This window comes from Convolutriloba macropyga, unplaced genomic scaffold (genome assembly GCF_964194025.1).
Source record: "Convolutriloba macropyga unplaced genomic scaffold, txConMacr16.3 SCAFFOLD_1903, whole genome shotgun sequence".
NCBI lineage: Eukaryota > Metazoa > Xenacoelomorpha > Acoela > Convolutidae > Convolutriloba > Convolutriloba macropyga.
In genome coordinates this window covers 12,501-27,500 of record NW_027450342.1, presented here as the reverse complement: position 1 = coordinate 27,500, position 15,000 = coordinate 12,501, and the positions used below count along the sequence as shown (strand labels likewise).

The 15,000-nt window shown below is 44.7% G+C and overlaps 1 non-coding gene and 1 pseudogene across 1 annotated transcript in view; both read right to left on the bottom strand.

The window, feature by feature from the left end:
- Positions 1-1,087, bottom strand: part of LOC142355814 (large subunit ribosomal RNA) — a 3,522-nt gene extending 2,435 nt beyond the window's left edge. Inside the window, exon 1 of the ribosomal RNA XR_012761304.1 lies at positions 1-1,087. This exon is cut by the window's left edge and continues 2,435 nt beyond it. This is a non-coding gene — a ribosomal RNA (large subunit ribosomal RNA).
- Positions 1,088-2,770: 1,683 nt separating this feature from the next.
- LOC142355816 (5.8S ribosomal RNA) lies at positions 2,771-2,922 on the bottom strand (annotated as a pseudogene).
- Positions 2,923-15,000: the final 12,078 nt, after the last annotated feature.

The window sequence follows — 15,000 nt, the reverse complement described above, 5'->3', positions numbered from 1 at the left end:
ATAGGTGAAGGAAAAATTTTCCCCCATTCCTCTAATCATTCGCTTTAACCGATGAAATTGCTTTGCGAAGATTTTTCAATCTTGCTCAAGCTTTTGCTATCCTGAGGGAAACTTCGGAGGAAACCAGCTACTAGATGGTTCGATTAGTCTTTCGCCCCTATGCTCAGGTCAGACGATCGATTTGCACGTCAGAACCGCTTCGGGCTTCCACCATGGTTTCCCGTGGCTTCGCCCTGCCCAAGCATAGATCACCATCTTTCGGGTCGTGTGCTACTTGCTCTGGATCAGTCATGCAATAAGAGCAAAACCGTCCGTGGTTGCGGGACACCGAATCGGCGCCCTCACCACACAAAGTAGTGCAATTCATAAAAATTACACTGTTCACTTTCATTTCGCGTGTGCGCTTTCAATGAGCGACAACACTTGCAAGCAACTCACACTCCTTGGTCCGTGTTTCAAGACGGGCTGTAGAGAGCATTGAATAGGAAGTTGAGGTCAGACAGGCAATCAAGATCAATTTATCTCATTTTGTTTAGAATCAACAAGAAGAATTCCGAGGAAAACTTCTGCTCGATTCATTAACAAGATTTGCCAAAAGACGACAACTACACTACTCGGTAGCCGAGAATATAATATCAAGGCATTGAGTATGGTAACGCTCACTCCAGTTCCCCTTCAACAGTTTCACGTACTTTTCACTCTCTCTTCAGAGTGCTTTTCAACTTTCCCTCACGGTACTTGTTTACTATCGGTCTCGCTTTATAATTAGCTTTTGGAGAGACATATCTCCAGCTTCGAGTTGCACTTTCAAACAACTCTACTCATAGGAATGAGCCATTATGACTGGTATCGAAAATGACCTTTACAGGATTTTCACCTTCTTTGATGCTACTTTCCAGTAGACATCAGGACAAATTCACCAGTCTAGCATCAAACCATACCGGACACCGAGAAATGTTGCCATTTCTCTTCCCGATGAGCTTTTCCCTGTTCATTCGCCATTACTAAGGGATTCTCAGTTGATTTCTTTTCCTCCCCTTACTGATATGCTTAAGTTAAGGGGGTTCTCTCGCCCAATTCAGGTTATGTAGTTGATTGTCTCTTAATTGGTTCACTGACCAATATGAGACAGAAACCGATTCAGCAGTTTTGTTCGCTACTACTATCAAACACAGGTCGAAGTTTCCATTCAGTCATTAATTCCAACTTTCAAATGTTGTTGTTTCAGCTTTCGCTTACTAGAAGCAACATAATACTCGCTGCAATACAGACCTCGGGAAACCCTCACCGTGAATAAGGTTCACTCACATATTTCACTACATTTTGCGTGGGATTGGAGATGAGGCTACTCGTTCTTGCTCAGTACTAGGCTGAAAATTAACGAAACTTCGTTACAAACGTTCACATGTTGATGTTTCCGCTTTCGCGTACTCGAAACAACATAATACTAGTCTTTGTAATTTAGTTTCATAATTTCAACTGTTCTCATGCAGAATTTTTGCTCATTCTTATCCCAAATTTTGACCTGGCTACTAGTTACACTCCTTGTACTTATTGCAAAATGACCACAAATTTCAACAGCTTTCACATGTTGCTGTTTCGGCTTTCGCTTACTACAGTCAACATAATACTCGTTGCAAAATAAGTGCTCGGCATCTGCAATTTTCCAAAGACGAAGTTTCGCCAGTTCAATTTTCGCTCGCCAATTATGGCTACTAATTCACACGGTACTGAGCTCAACAACATTAAATTTGTTCAGCAAGACTTTCACATGTTGATGTTTTGGCTTTCGCCTACTAGAAGCAACATAATACTCGTCTTGTTAGCTCATTCAATGAGAATAGCTTTTCCCGTTGAGAATTTTTGCCTTCAATTGGCGTTGTAGTGAGTTTGGCTACTCAGATCACCAAATACTTGTGACAATTCGAACCAGAAATGTTTTCAATTTTCACATGCTGATGTTTCGGATTCAACCTACTAGAAGCAGCATAATACTTGTATTCAACAATTTCTGTATCAAATCCCAGTTTTCTCTGGTGCATCTTTGCCAAACTATTCCAAACTGCCTGAGTCTGAATACCAATTACAGGTACTAGTAAATGCACGTTACTAAGGACTATATAGTTCTAGGTTACTGTACACAACGACGTTCACATGTTGATGTTTCAGCTGCCGCTTACTAGAAACAACATAATACTTATCGTGCATACCTTTCCATAACTTGTCCTTTTCAGATGCATTAGTTTCCCTTTGTCTTGGCTTCTACAGTCAGACTGGCTACTAGTAACAGCACAGTACTAATCACATATCGTTCTACAGTTTGCAGACAACTTTCACATGTTGATGTTTCAGCTTTCGCCTACTAGAAACAACATAATACTCGCTGTATACATTTGTAGTTCTCTATGTAACTTTCATGTGAAGAAGTTTCGCCAGTCTTTTTGACTGTCTCAAATCTGAGTCATGCTTAGGCTACTAGTTGCTTCATAGTACTTATCGCCTCGAGATCATTGAACAAAACTTGATTTTCACATGTTGCTGTTTCAGCTTCCGCTTACTAGAAACAACATAATACTAGTCTCATTAAGTTCCGTCTCTTTGCAATTTTCTTATGAAGAAAATTCGCCATCACAATGACTCCAGCAGTTCTTGATCAAGGAATGCAATCATTGATCAGAATGCTATTATTTGAATCGGTTCTGCTTTAAGTGTTCCAATTTTATTGGAAGCACCAACAATAGAACATCAATGTGTTCAATCGAGAGTTATATAACCCTGAATCGGACGCAGTCAACAGCCGAAGCCGAGACCGCCTTTTGCGTTAGAGAGGTCGGTAAACAAATCTTGCGATTCATACCGAATTAACACATATAGCTGTGCTCCTCTTCGTAAAGCGAGCCAAGTGATCCCCTGTTGAAGGATGTATTTGGACCAATCTAGTAGCATTTGGTTTCCAACAAGCTCTCCCAAGTTAGCTTACTTATTGGGCTTTTCAACCAATTCGGTTGGCTACAAGCATCATCAAAGTACTAGCCACAGTTTGATCGCAAAATTCTACGACTTTCACATGTTGATGTTTCGGCTTGCGCTTAGCCTACTATAAGCAACATAATACTAGTCATATCATAGAGCGTGATCAGCTTGTGACGTTCTCATGATGAAGTTTCACCAACAGTGTCTCACTTCGAGCTTAAATCCAGCTACTAGTAACTACACAGTACTGACTGCAACGATAACTTTTATCTATACCTTTCACATGCTGCGCTTTCGGCCAGGGCCTACTAACGTCAACATAATACTCGATATAAACTTTTGTTCATGATGCAGCTTCCCCATGCAGAAGTTTCGCCTTCAAATGCTCTCTTGGCCATATGACGTAAGAAAAGGTTACTAGTAACATCACAGTACTAGCCACAGTTTGATTGCAAAATTCTACGACTTTCACATGTTGATGTTTCGGCTTGCGCTTAGCCTACTAGAAGCAACATAATACTAGTCATATCATAGAGCGTGATCAGCTTGTGACGTTCTCATGATGAAGTTTCACCAACAGTGTCTCATTTCGAGCTTAAATCCAGCTACTAGTAACTACACAGTACTGACTGCAACGCTAACTTTTATCTATACCTTTCACATGCTGCGCTTTCGGCCAGGGCCTACTAACGTCAACATAATACTCGATATAAACTTTTGTTCATGATGCAGCTTCCCCATGCAGAAGTTTCGCCTTCAAATGCTCTCTTGGCCATATGACGTAACACAAGGTTACTAGTAACATCACAGTACTAGCCACAATTTGATCGCAAAATTCTACGACTTTCACATGTTGATGTTTCGGCTTGCGCTTAGCCTACTAGAAGCAACATAATACTAGTCATATCATGGAGCGTGATCAGCTTGTGACGTTCTCATGATGAAGTTTCACCAACAGTGTCTCATTTCGAGCTTAAATCCAGCTACTAGTAACTACACAGTACTGACTGCAACGATAACTTTTATCTATACCTTTCACATGCTGCGCTTTCGGCCAGGGCCTACTAATGTCAACATAATACTCGATATAAACTTTTGTTCATGATGCAGCTTCCCCATGCAGAAGTTTCGCCTTCAAATGCTCTCTTGGCCATATGACGTAACACAAGGTTACTAGTAACATCACAGTACTAGCCACAATTTGATCGCAAAATTCTACGACTTTCACATGTTGATGTTTCGGCTTGCGCTTAGCCTACTAGAAGCAACATAATACTAGTCATATCATAGAGCTTGATCAGCTTGTGACATTCTCATGATGAAGTTTCACCAACAGTGTCTCCTTTTGAGCTTAAATCCAGCTACTAGTAACTACACAGTACTGACTGCAACAATAACTTTTATCTATACCTTTCACATGCTGCGTTTTCGGCCAAGGCCTACTAACGTCAACATAATACTCGATATAAAATTTTGATCATGATGCAGCTTTCCCATGCAGAAGTTTCGCCTTCAAATGCTCTCTTGGCCATATGACGGAACACCAGGTTACTAGTAACATCACAGTACTAGCCACAGTTTGATTGCAAAATTCTACGACTTTCACATGTTGATGTTTCGGCTTGCGCTTAGCCTACTAGAAGCAACATAATACTAGTCATATCATAGAGCGTGATCAGCTTGTGACGTTCTCATGATGAAGTTTCACCAATAGTGTTTCATTCGAATTGGTTCTGCTTTAAGCTCTCCAATTGTTTTGGATGAACCAGTTTTGCCCTTCGAAGCCACTTTTGTGAGCTTTTGTGGGTCTTTACCAAGAGGATATACCTCAAGGCCTCTTTCAATTCCTTTAAGTTCTTTCAACTCCTTTACAGTTTCTAGGTTCACATAGCTGCAAACCTTATTTCTAGTTTTAAGTCTGGCCAACTTGGGGAGAGTTGGTGCAGACCGTGACCAATTCTAGTAGGATGCCACAACAAGAATGTGATCAACTTAGCTTGTCGATGAACCTGCCCCACATTCAAACAACTCTATCGCCTTTTCCTCGTATAGTTATATGCGAGGGCCTCTCATAGAGAGCGCTGTTAGCAACCTTTTCCACATAGACGATAAAGTTGTGAGTGTTTTGCACATGGCTGTTGTCATCACCACGTGACGAGTCAACTCAGCTTGACTCTCTACACTCCGACAAGCTTTGCACATACGCCTTTAGTTCAGTATGTGTCTTTAATCTGACTCCGGTGCCTCAAGCCGGAAAAATTGTCAGATTATGATCATTATCGGTTAGTCATCCCGATGCAAGATCGTATCGTACTGTCTTTGTCTACCTCCAGATTCCGAAGAACAGGAGGAGACTCTCCCAGACCTACATATCTGGGAGAATGTTCAGAGGGCGAGAAGCTGTGGATTACTCTCCCCTAAGAACTGACTAAACTTTACCCTCGTCCAAGGTAAGTTTATTTTAGCTAGCCTTCTATGTAAAGGATCTGAGGCTAAGCTGTGTTTTTTCGAGCCTTTGGCTCGGAGCAAGTTCAGTGGGCGCCCCGAGTAGCTCAACTCTTTCCCACTGAACAGCGCAACGCTCTGTCACTCGCTGGGATTTTTGCGTGTCGGTTCTAACCACGCGACTTGTGGACCTTTTTAGGCCTTTCTCATTCACAAGTCTATAGCTGGGCTTCTATAACCCAGCTTCTGAGATCTAGATAGCTGCAGTTCTGCTAGGCTGCTTTTGCTAACTAGTCTCCCTTTAAGCAGTCCCTTGCCATGACTGCTGAACTATGTATCCACACAAGTAGTTTTTGAGCTCGATACATAATTCGAGATTGGTTGCCAAGCAATCTCTAGCGACAGAGCGTCATGCGCACTACAGACATGGCCTCTACCAGCAGCCATGCCCGAAGGAATCAATCACTGATCCTTCCGCAGGTTCCCCTACGGAAACCTTGTTACGACTTTTACTTCCTCTAGACAATTAAGCTCGATCCGCTTCATCCCGTTGCCGGAGACCGAAGTCCCAACAGTAGGAATTTGCAATTCTTGCTTAACTATCCAATCAGTAGTAGCGACGGGCGGTGTGTACAAAGGGCAGGGACGTAATCCCTATGAGTTGTTGACTCATAAGTACCAGGAATTCCTGGTTCACGTCTGCAAGTTACAACAGACGATCCCCTTGAAGCGCTGTACTTTTCTCTGATTGCCCAGTCCATTTCGGACCAAGGGCTGAGTACTCAATCTAAAAGTACACAGTGTAGCGCGCGTGCAGTCCAGAACATCTAAGGGCATCACAGACCTGTTATAGCCTCACTTCATCTGCGGTATTTAATTCCGCATAGTTCCTCTAAGAAGTGTTTGAATTCACATATAGTGAATTTCATTATTTAGATGGAGAAGATCTCGTTCGTTATCGGAATTAACCAGACAGATCACTCCACTAACTAAGAACGGCCATGCACCACCGCCCATATAATCATGAAAGATATTCAATCTGTCAATCCTTAAGATGTCTGGACCGGGTGAGTTTTCCCGTGTTGAGTCAAATTAAGCCGCAGGCTCCACTCCTGGTGGTGCCCTTCCGTCAATTCCTTTAAGTTTCGATTTTGCAACCATACTTCCCCCGGAACCAATAAACTTTGGTTTCCCGGTTAATCTCTTGCCAAGTCAAGATCGACTTTGACAAATTGTAGGTTGGTATAGTTTATGGTCAGAATTACGAGGGTATCTAATCCTCTTCAATACTCTGACTTTCGTTCTTGATTAATGAAAACATTCTTGGCAAATGCTTTCGCAGTAGTTTGTCTTGCCACGATCCAAGAATTTCACCTCTAACGTAGCAATACAAATGCCCCCGTCTGTTCCTTTCAATCATTACCGCACTCAGCCAACCGGCATCAATCGAGTAGCGGGTCATTCTCCATTATTCCATGCTTTATTATTCGATCCCAAAGGATGCTTTGAACACTCTAATTTTCTCAGGGTGAAAACACCGTTTCCACAGTTCGTCACATTTAAGTGCAAACTATTTCTTCGATGCGAAGGATGAGCGGAACGAGTCAACAGATTTAACTGAAGACCATGTTGCCGTTCTACTCAAACAGATCCAACTATGAGCTTTTTAAACGCAGCAACTATTGCATACGCTTGTAGAGGCTGGTATTACCGCGGCTGCTGGCACCAGACTTGCCCTCTACTCGTTCATCAATGGAGCTTTTAAGTCCATTCCATTCTGATTACAAACCATAAAGGTTCATATCATTATTTCTAGTCACTACCTCCTCGTGCGGAGAGTGGGTAATTTGCGTGCCTGCTGCCTTCCTTGGATGTGGTAGCCGTTTCTAAGGCTCCCTCTCCGGAATCGAACCCTGATTCCCCGTTACCCGTCACAACCATGGTAGTCCGTTACACTACCATCATAGGTTGATAGGTCAGAAATTCGGAAGTTCCGTCCCCAAGCCGAAGCTATCTGGGATCTTTCAGTTACTAGGACTCATCACGGGATGTGTCTGTACTTAGCAAATCACCCGGTGTAGTCTTGTAAAAGTCTCCGACAGTGTCGGACAATCAGCATGCATTAGCTGCAGGGTTACCGCAGTTATTCATTTAGCTTGCAAATCAACTAATAGATAGTAACTGATTTAATGAGCCATTCGCGGTTCCACTTTTTCAAGCTTCGCTTGCACATGCATGGCTTAGTCTTTCAGACAAGCATATGGCAACTGACAGGATCAATCAGTTTAATTGTACTTTGAACAATCTTTCGATTTGTTCGAATTTAGAAAGACATAGCCTTGCGGCCTCGTCAATCTTGCTTTGAGCTTTTTAAATCACGAAGAGTTTCAATGCATGCTTTGGCATGGCTACTAGTTACTACACAGTACTCTACACACTTAGAGTTACCCACGATTACACATTTCACATGCTGATGTTTCGGCTCGCGCGTACTAGAAACAGCATAATACTATGTGTACTGGTAGATAGCGCTCTGTGAGCATTTCCCATGAGCAGGTTTTGCCCTCCAAATCTCTGTTCTACTGTTACCAATACCGGCTAACAACTGTATCATACTAGGGAGAATTGACTCATGATTTAAAAACCAGATGTTCACATGTCGATGTTTCGGCTCTCGCCTACTAGAAACAACATAATACTAGTCTGTTAAAAATCTCAATCACGCCGCCTCTTCAGATACAGAAGTTTTACCTTTTATTGGTTAGAGAACAGCTTTCCAGCTGTCGACATGGTTACTAGTAACAACACCGTACTCAACACAAAAACTTTTCAACTTCACAACTTTCACATGCTGATGTTTCTGCTTTCGCATACTAGAAACAGCATAATACTTATTGTTTTGTCAAGTAATTTGTGTGTCTTTCCCATGTGAAGTTTCACCGGTCAACAATGTTTCCCTGACCAATTACGGCTACTAGTAGCTGTATAATACTAGGGAAAATGATTGAGGATTTAATATCAGATTTTCACATGTTGATGTTTCGGCTTTCGCCTACTAGAAACAACATAATACTAGTCTGCTAAGAAATCTCGCTCAAATTGCCTTTTCACATACAGAAGTTTCACCTTCTATTGGTTAGAGAACAGTTCTCAGCTGTCGACATGGTTACTAGTAACAACATCGTACTCAACACAAAAATTCTTCAACTTCACAACTTTCACATGCTGATGTTTCTGCTTTCGCGTACTAGAAACAGCATAATACTTATTGCTTTGTCAAGAAGTGTGTGTGTCTTTCCCATGCGAAAGTTTCACCGGTCAGCAATAATTGCCGTGTCCAATTAAGGTTACTCATAGCTGTATAATACTAGGGAAAATGATTGAGGATTTAATATCAGATTTTCACATGTTGATGTTTCGGCTTTCGCCTACTAGAAACAACATAATACTAGTCTGCTAATAAATCTCGCTCAAATTGCCTTTTCACATACAGAAGTTTCACCTCTTCTTGGTCACTGTACAGATGATGCTGTCTGTTCTTTATTTGGTTCTGCTTATTATAAGGAGGGGCATCACTCCTTCCTCCTTGGTTTGCATGCATTAAGCCTGCTTTGTGAAAAGCGTATCTTTCTAGCTTTTCTTCGCCTTACTCGAGTAGGACGATACAATCCAGACATTAGTCAGTCTTGGTGTAAAGTCACTGAGTATTATTCGGTTCTGCTTTATTCAGCAATATGCTGTATAATTGTTGTAATTTGCGAACATATTTGTTCTCAGTTCCGAACTACTAGCGACGACAGATTACCAGCGGTCATGAGCCATCAAGGTAGTTCTTTGGTGCATCAAGTAGAGAGGTGCCATCAAACAACACTTCCCTAATAATGCTACACACATAGAATTTGCTACAGTGCAGCTTTTTACTTTGCAAAATTTGCGCACAAATTTTGCATAGAATAAATGTTTTATCAAGATTTTTAGATCCCCTCCCTTGAGAGAACGTTACTCCTTTAAGTGAACACCCCGCGGCGTCCTGTTGTTATTGCTTATAACCATTTCGCAAGCCGGAGGCATAATGCACTACGCAAGCCGCTACTTTGGCACAGAGGCACCTAGTTTTACACCCGGGACTTCAGGTGGCCCAGTTTTACACCCAGTACAGCGGTGCCAGTTGGTAACCCGGTGGATCCTCGGAGACCAGACATGATCATAGATCAAACCCGATGTATGCTACTCCTGAACGTATAGTATCTCCACTGTGCAATGAAATTATCGTTCGTTTCGGGCCTTCCTATACGTTCAGCAGACAATCGCTAGGAATTCACCTCGTGACCCGTGGTGACCACACTGGATTTCAAGTTTATTGATTTGGACAGACCTGTCATTTATTTTGCTTTTCAGCTTCAGTTCTGCTCGATCTAGCTTGCCTAAGGCTTGATCTCGCTTTGCTCACCCCTGTAGGAGCCTCTACTAGTACCACTCGGAGTAATGGGGAATCCACCAGACCTAATCGATGAATGCCATCAAACAACAAACATCATACCCGGCTTCATCAGGCATATTTTATTACTTCCGAGAGGTACTTTAGTATCAGATCTTTCTCCATGCCTCTTATGAGGACCCGTCAGACCTTTCGGTTTATCGTTTAGCTTCAGTCCTGCTCGATCTAGCTTTCCCAAGGCTCGATCTAGCTCTATTCGCCCCACTAGAGGGCTCTCTAAGACCCCTCGGTCTTAGTGTTAGCTCCGGTACTGCTCGGTCGTGCTTGCTGAAGGCCCGACCCAGCTTTAGTTAGATTCTCGTACTTTCTCTTGGCCTCTCTAGGAGGACCAGACAGACCTCTCGGTCTATCGTTTAGCTTCAGTCCTGCTCGATCTAGCTTGCCCAAGGCTTGATCAAGCTCTATTCGCCCCGCTAGAGGGCTCTCTAAGACCCCTCGGTCTTAGTGTTATCTTCTGTAATGCCTAACCAAGCTTACTACAGGCCTTGGTCAGGTCTTTATCGGTCACCGATTAGTAACAGACCAATCATAGGGCCTTCCACCCTATCCGGGTTGAGGTCTTTAGTCCAGCCATATTTTGACAAGACACCTCTCCCTAATAATGCCCCACACATAGAATTACTGTCCATGCAGTATTTAACTTGTGTTTTTTTCTAAAATTTGATTTTCACTTTTTGGAGGTTCATTTGCTCCTCTGACACTCTTTCAGCTTCAATCTTACTCGATCTAGCTTTCCCAAGGCTCGATCTAGCTCTATTCGCCCCACTAGAGGGCTCTCTAAGACACTTCTGTCTTAGTGTTAGCTCCGGTCTTGCTCAATCGTGCTTGCTGAAGGCGCGATCAAGCTTTAGTTAGCTTCTCGTACTTCCTCTTGGCCTCTCTAGGAGGACCAGACAGACCTCTCGGTCTATCGTTTAGCTTCAGTCCTGCTCGATCTAGCTTTCCCAAGGCTCGATCTAGCTCTATTCGCCCTGCTAGAGGGCTCTCTAAGACCCCTCGGTCTTAGTGTTAGCTCCGGTACAGCTCGGTCGTGCTTGCTGAAGGCCCGATCAAGCTTTAGTTAGATTCTCGTACTTTCTCTTGGCCTCTCTAGGAGGACCAGACAGACCTCTCGGTCTATCGTTTAGCTTCAGTCCTGCTTGATCTAGCTTTCCCAAGGCTCGATCTAGCTCTATTCGCCCTGCTAGAGGGCTCTCTAAGACCCCTCGGTCTTAGTGTTAGCTCCGGTACAGCTCGGTCGTGCTTGCTGAAGGCCCGATCAAGCTTTAGTTAGCTTCTCGTACTTTCTCTTGGCCTCTCTAGGAGGACCAGACAGACCTCTCGGTCTATCGTTTAGCTTCAGTCCTGCTCGATCTAGCTTTCCCAAGGCTCGATCTAGATCTATTCGCCCTGCTAGAGGGCTCTCTAAGACCCCTCGGTCTTAGTGTTAGCTCCGGTACAGCTCGGTCGTGCTTGCTGAAGGCCTGATCAAGCTTTAGTTAGCTTCTCGTACTTTCTCTTGGCCTCTCTAGGAGGACCAGACAGACCTTTCGGTCTCTTGCTTAGCTTCAGTCCTGCTCGATCTAGCTTTCCCAAGGCTCGATCTAGCTCTATTCGCCCCGCTAGAGGGCTCTCTAAGACCCCTCGGTCTTAGTGTTAACTCCTGTAATGCCTAACCAAGCTTACTACAGGCCTTGGTCAGGTCTTTATCGGTCACCGATTAGTAACAGACCGATCATGGGGCCTTCCACCCTATCCGGGTTGAGGTCTTTAGTCCAGCCATATTTTGACAAGACACCTCCCCCTAATAATGCCCCACACATAGAAATACTGTCCATGCAGTATTTAACTTGTGTTTTTTCTAAAATTTGATTTTCACTTTTTGGAGGTTCATTTGCTCCTCTGACACTCTTTCAGCTTCAATCTTACTCGATCTAGCTTTCCCAAGGCTCGATCTAGCTCTATTCGCCCCACCAGAGGGCTCTCTAAGACACTTCGGTCTTAGTGTTAGCTCCGGTCTTGCTCAATCGTGCTTGCTGAAGGCGCGATCAAGCTTTAGTTAGCTTCTCGTACTTTCTCTTGGCCTCTCTAGGAGGACCAGACAGACCTCTCGGTCTATCGTTTAGCTTCAGTCCTGCTCGATCTAGCTTTCCCAAGGCTCGATCTAGCTCTATTCGCCCCGCTAGAGGGCTCTCTAAGACCCCTCGGTCTTAGTGTTAGCTCCGGTACAGCTCGGTCGTGCTTGCTGAAGGCCCGATCAAGCTTTAGTTGGCTTCTCGTACTTTCTCTTGGCCTCTCTAGGAGGACCAGACAGACCTCTCGGTCTCTTGCTTAGCTTCAGTCCTGCTCGATCTAGCTTGCCCAAGGCTTGATCAAGCTCTATTCGCCCCGCTAGAGGGCTCTCTAAGACCCCTCGGTCTTAGTGTTAGCTCCGGTACAGCTCGGTCGTGCTTGCTGAAGGCCCGATCAAGCTTTAGTTAGCTTCTCGTTTTTTCTCTTGGCCTCTCTAGGAGGACCAGACAGACCTCTCGGTCTATCGTTTAGCTTCAGTCCTGCTCGATCTAGCTTTCCCAAGGCTCGATCTAGCTCTATTCGCCCCGCTAGAGGGCTCTCTAAGACCCCTCGGTCTTAGTGTTAGCTCCGGTACAGCTCGGTCGTGCTTGCTGAAGGCCCGATCAAGCTTTAGTTGGCTTCTCGTACTTTCTCTTGGCCTCTCTAGGAGGACCAGACAGACCTCTCGGTCTATCCTTTAGCTTCAGTCCTGCTCGATCTAGCTTTCCCAAGGCTCGATCTAGCTCTATTCGCCCCGCTAGAGGGCTCTCTAAGACCCCTCGGTCTTAGTGTTATCTCCTGTAATGCCTAACCAAGCTTACTACAGGCCTTGGTCAGGTCTTTATCGGTCACCGATTAGTAACAGACCGATCATAGGGCCTTCCACCCTATCTGGGTTGAGGTCTTTAGTCCAGCCATATTTTGACAAGACACCTCCCCCTAATAATGCCCCACACATAGAATTACTGTTTATGCAGCTTTTCACTTGTGAAATTTTTAATTTTCGCAATTATTATAGAATAAGTGTTTGCGCAGCTTTTCATAGGTCGAGCTCTAGCTAGCTAGCTCAAGCTAGCTAGCTAGCTCAAGCTCAAGCTATCTAGCTCAAGCTCAAGCCAGCTAGCTCAAGCTCAAGCTAGCTAGCTAGCTCAAGCTCAAGCTAGCTAGCTAGCTCAAGCTCAAGCTAGCTAGCTCAAGCTCAAGCTAGCTAGCTCAAGCTCAAGCTAGCTAGCTAGCTCAAGCTCAAGCTCAAGCTAGCTAGCTCAAGCTCAAGCTCAAGCTAGCTAGCTAGCTCAAGCTCAAGCTAGCTAGCTAGCTCAAGCTCAAGCTAGCTAGCTAGCTCAAGCTCAAGCTAGCTAGCTCAAGCTCAAGCTCAAGCTCAAGCTAGCTAGCTAGCTCAAGCTAGCTAGCTAGCTCAAGCTCAAGCTAGCTAGCTAGCTCAAGTTCAAGCTAGCTAGCTAGCTCAAGCTCAAGCTAGCTAGCTAGCTCAAGCTCAAGCTAGCTAGCTCAAGCTCAAGCTAGCTAGCTCAAGCTCAAGCTAGCTAGCTAGCTCAAGCTCAAGCTCAAGCTAGCTAGCTCAAGCTCAAGCTCAAGCTAGCTAGCTAGCTCAAGCTCAAGCTAGCTAGCTAGCTCAAGCTCAAGCTCAAGCTAGCTAGCTAGCTCAAGTTCAAGCTAGCTAGCTAGCTCAAGCTCAAGCTAGCTAGCTCAAGCTCAAGCTAGCTAGCTCAAGCTCAAGCCAGCTAGCTCAAGCTCAAGCTCAAGCTAGCTAGCTAGCTCAAGCACAAGCTAGCTAGCTAGCTCAATCTCAAGCTAGCTAGCTCAAGCTCAAGCTAGCTAGCTCAAGCTCAAGCTAGCTAGCTAGCTCAAGCTCAAGCTCAAGCTAGCTAGCTCAAGCTCAAGCTCAAGCTAGCTAGCTAGCTCAAGCTCAAGCTAGCTAGCTAGCTCAAGCTCAAGCTCAAGCTAGCTAGCTCAAGCTCAAGCTCAAGCTAGCTAGCTAGCTCAAGCTCAAGCTGGCTAGCTAGCTCAAGCTCAAGCTAGCTAGCTAGCTCAAGCTCAAGCTAGCTAGCTCAAGCTCAAGCTCAAGCTCAAGCTAGCTAGCTAGCTCAAGCTAGCTAGCTAGCTCAAGCTCAAGCTAGCTAGCTAGCTCAAGTTCAAGCTAGCTAGCTAGCTCAAGCTCAAGCTAGCTAGCTAGCTCAAGCTCAAGCTAGCTAGCTCAAGCTAAAGCTAGCTAGCTCAAGCTCAAGCTAGCTAGCTAGCTCAAGCTCAAGCTCAAGCTAGCTAGCTCAAGCTCAAGCTCAAGCTAGCTAGCTAGCTCAAGCTCAAGCTAGCTAGCTAGCTCAAGCTCAAGCTAGCTAGCTAGCTCAAGTTCAAGCTAGCTAGCTAGCTCAAGCTCAAGCTAGCTAGCTCAAGCTCAAGCTAGCTAGCTCAAACTCAAGCTAGCTAGCTAGCTCAAGTTCAAGCTAGCTAGCTAGCTCAAGCTCAAGCTAGCTAGCTAGCTCAAGCTCAAGCTAGCTAGCTCAAGCTCAAGCTAGCTAGCTCAAGCTCCAGCTAGCTAGCTAGCTCAAGCTCAAGCTCAAGCTAGCTAGCTCAAGCTCAAGCTCAAGCTAGCTAGCTAGCTCAAGCTCAAGCTAGCTAGCTAGCTCAAGCTCAAGCTAGCTAGCTAGCTCAAGTTCAAGCTAGCTAGCTAGCTCAAGCTCAAGCTAGCTAGCTCAAGCTCAAGCTAGCTAGCTCAAGCTCAAGCCAGCTAGCTCAAGCTCAAGCTCAAGCTAGCTAGCTAGCTCAAGCACAAGCTTGCTAGCTAGCTCAAGCTCAAGCTAGCTAGCTCAAGCTCAAGCTAGCTAGCTCAAGCTCAAGCTAGCTAGCTCAAGCTCAAGCTCAAGCTAGCTAGCTAGCTCAAGCACAAGCTTGCTAGCTAGCTCAAGCTCAAGCTAGCTAGCTCAAGCTCAAGCTAGCTAGCTCAAGCTCAAGCTAGCTAGCTAGCTCAAGCTCAAGCTCAAGCTAGCTAGCTCAAGCTCAAGCTCAAGCTAGCTAGCTAGCTCAAGCTCAAGCTAGCT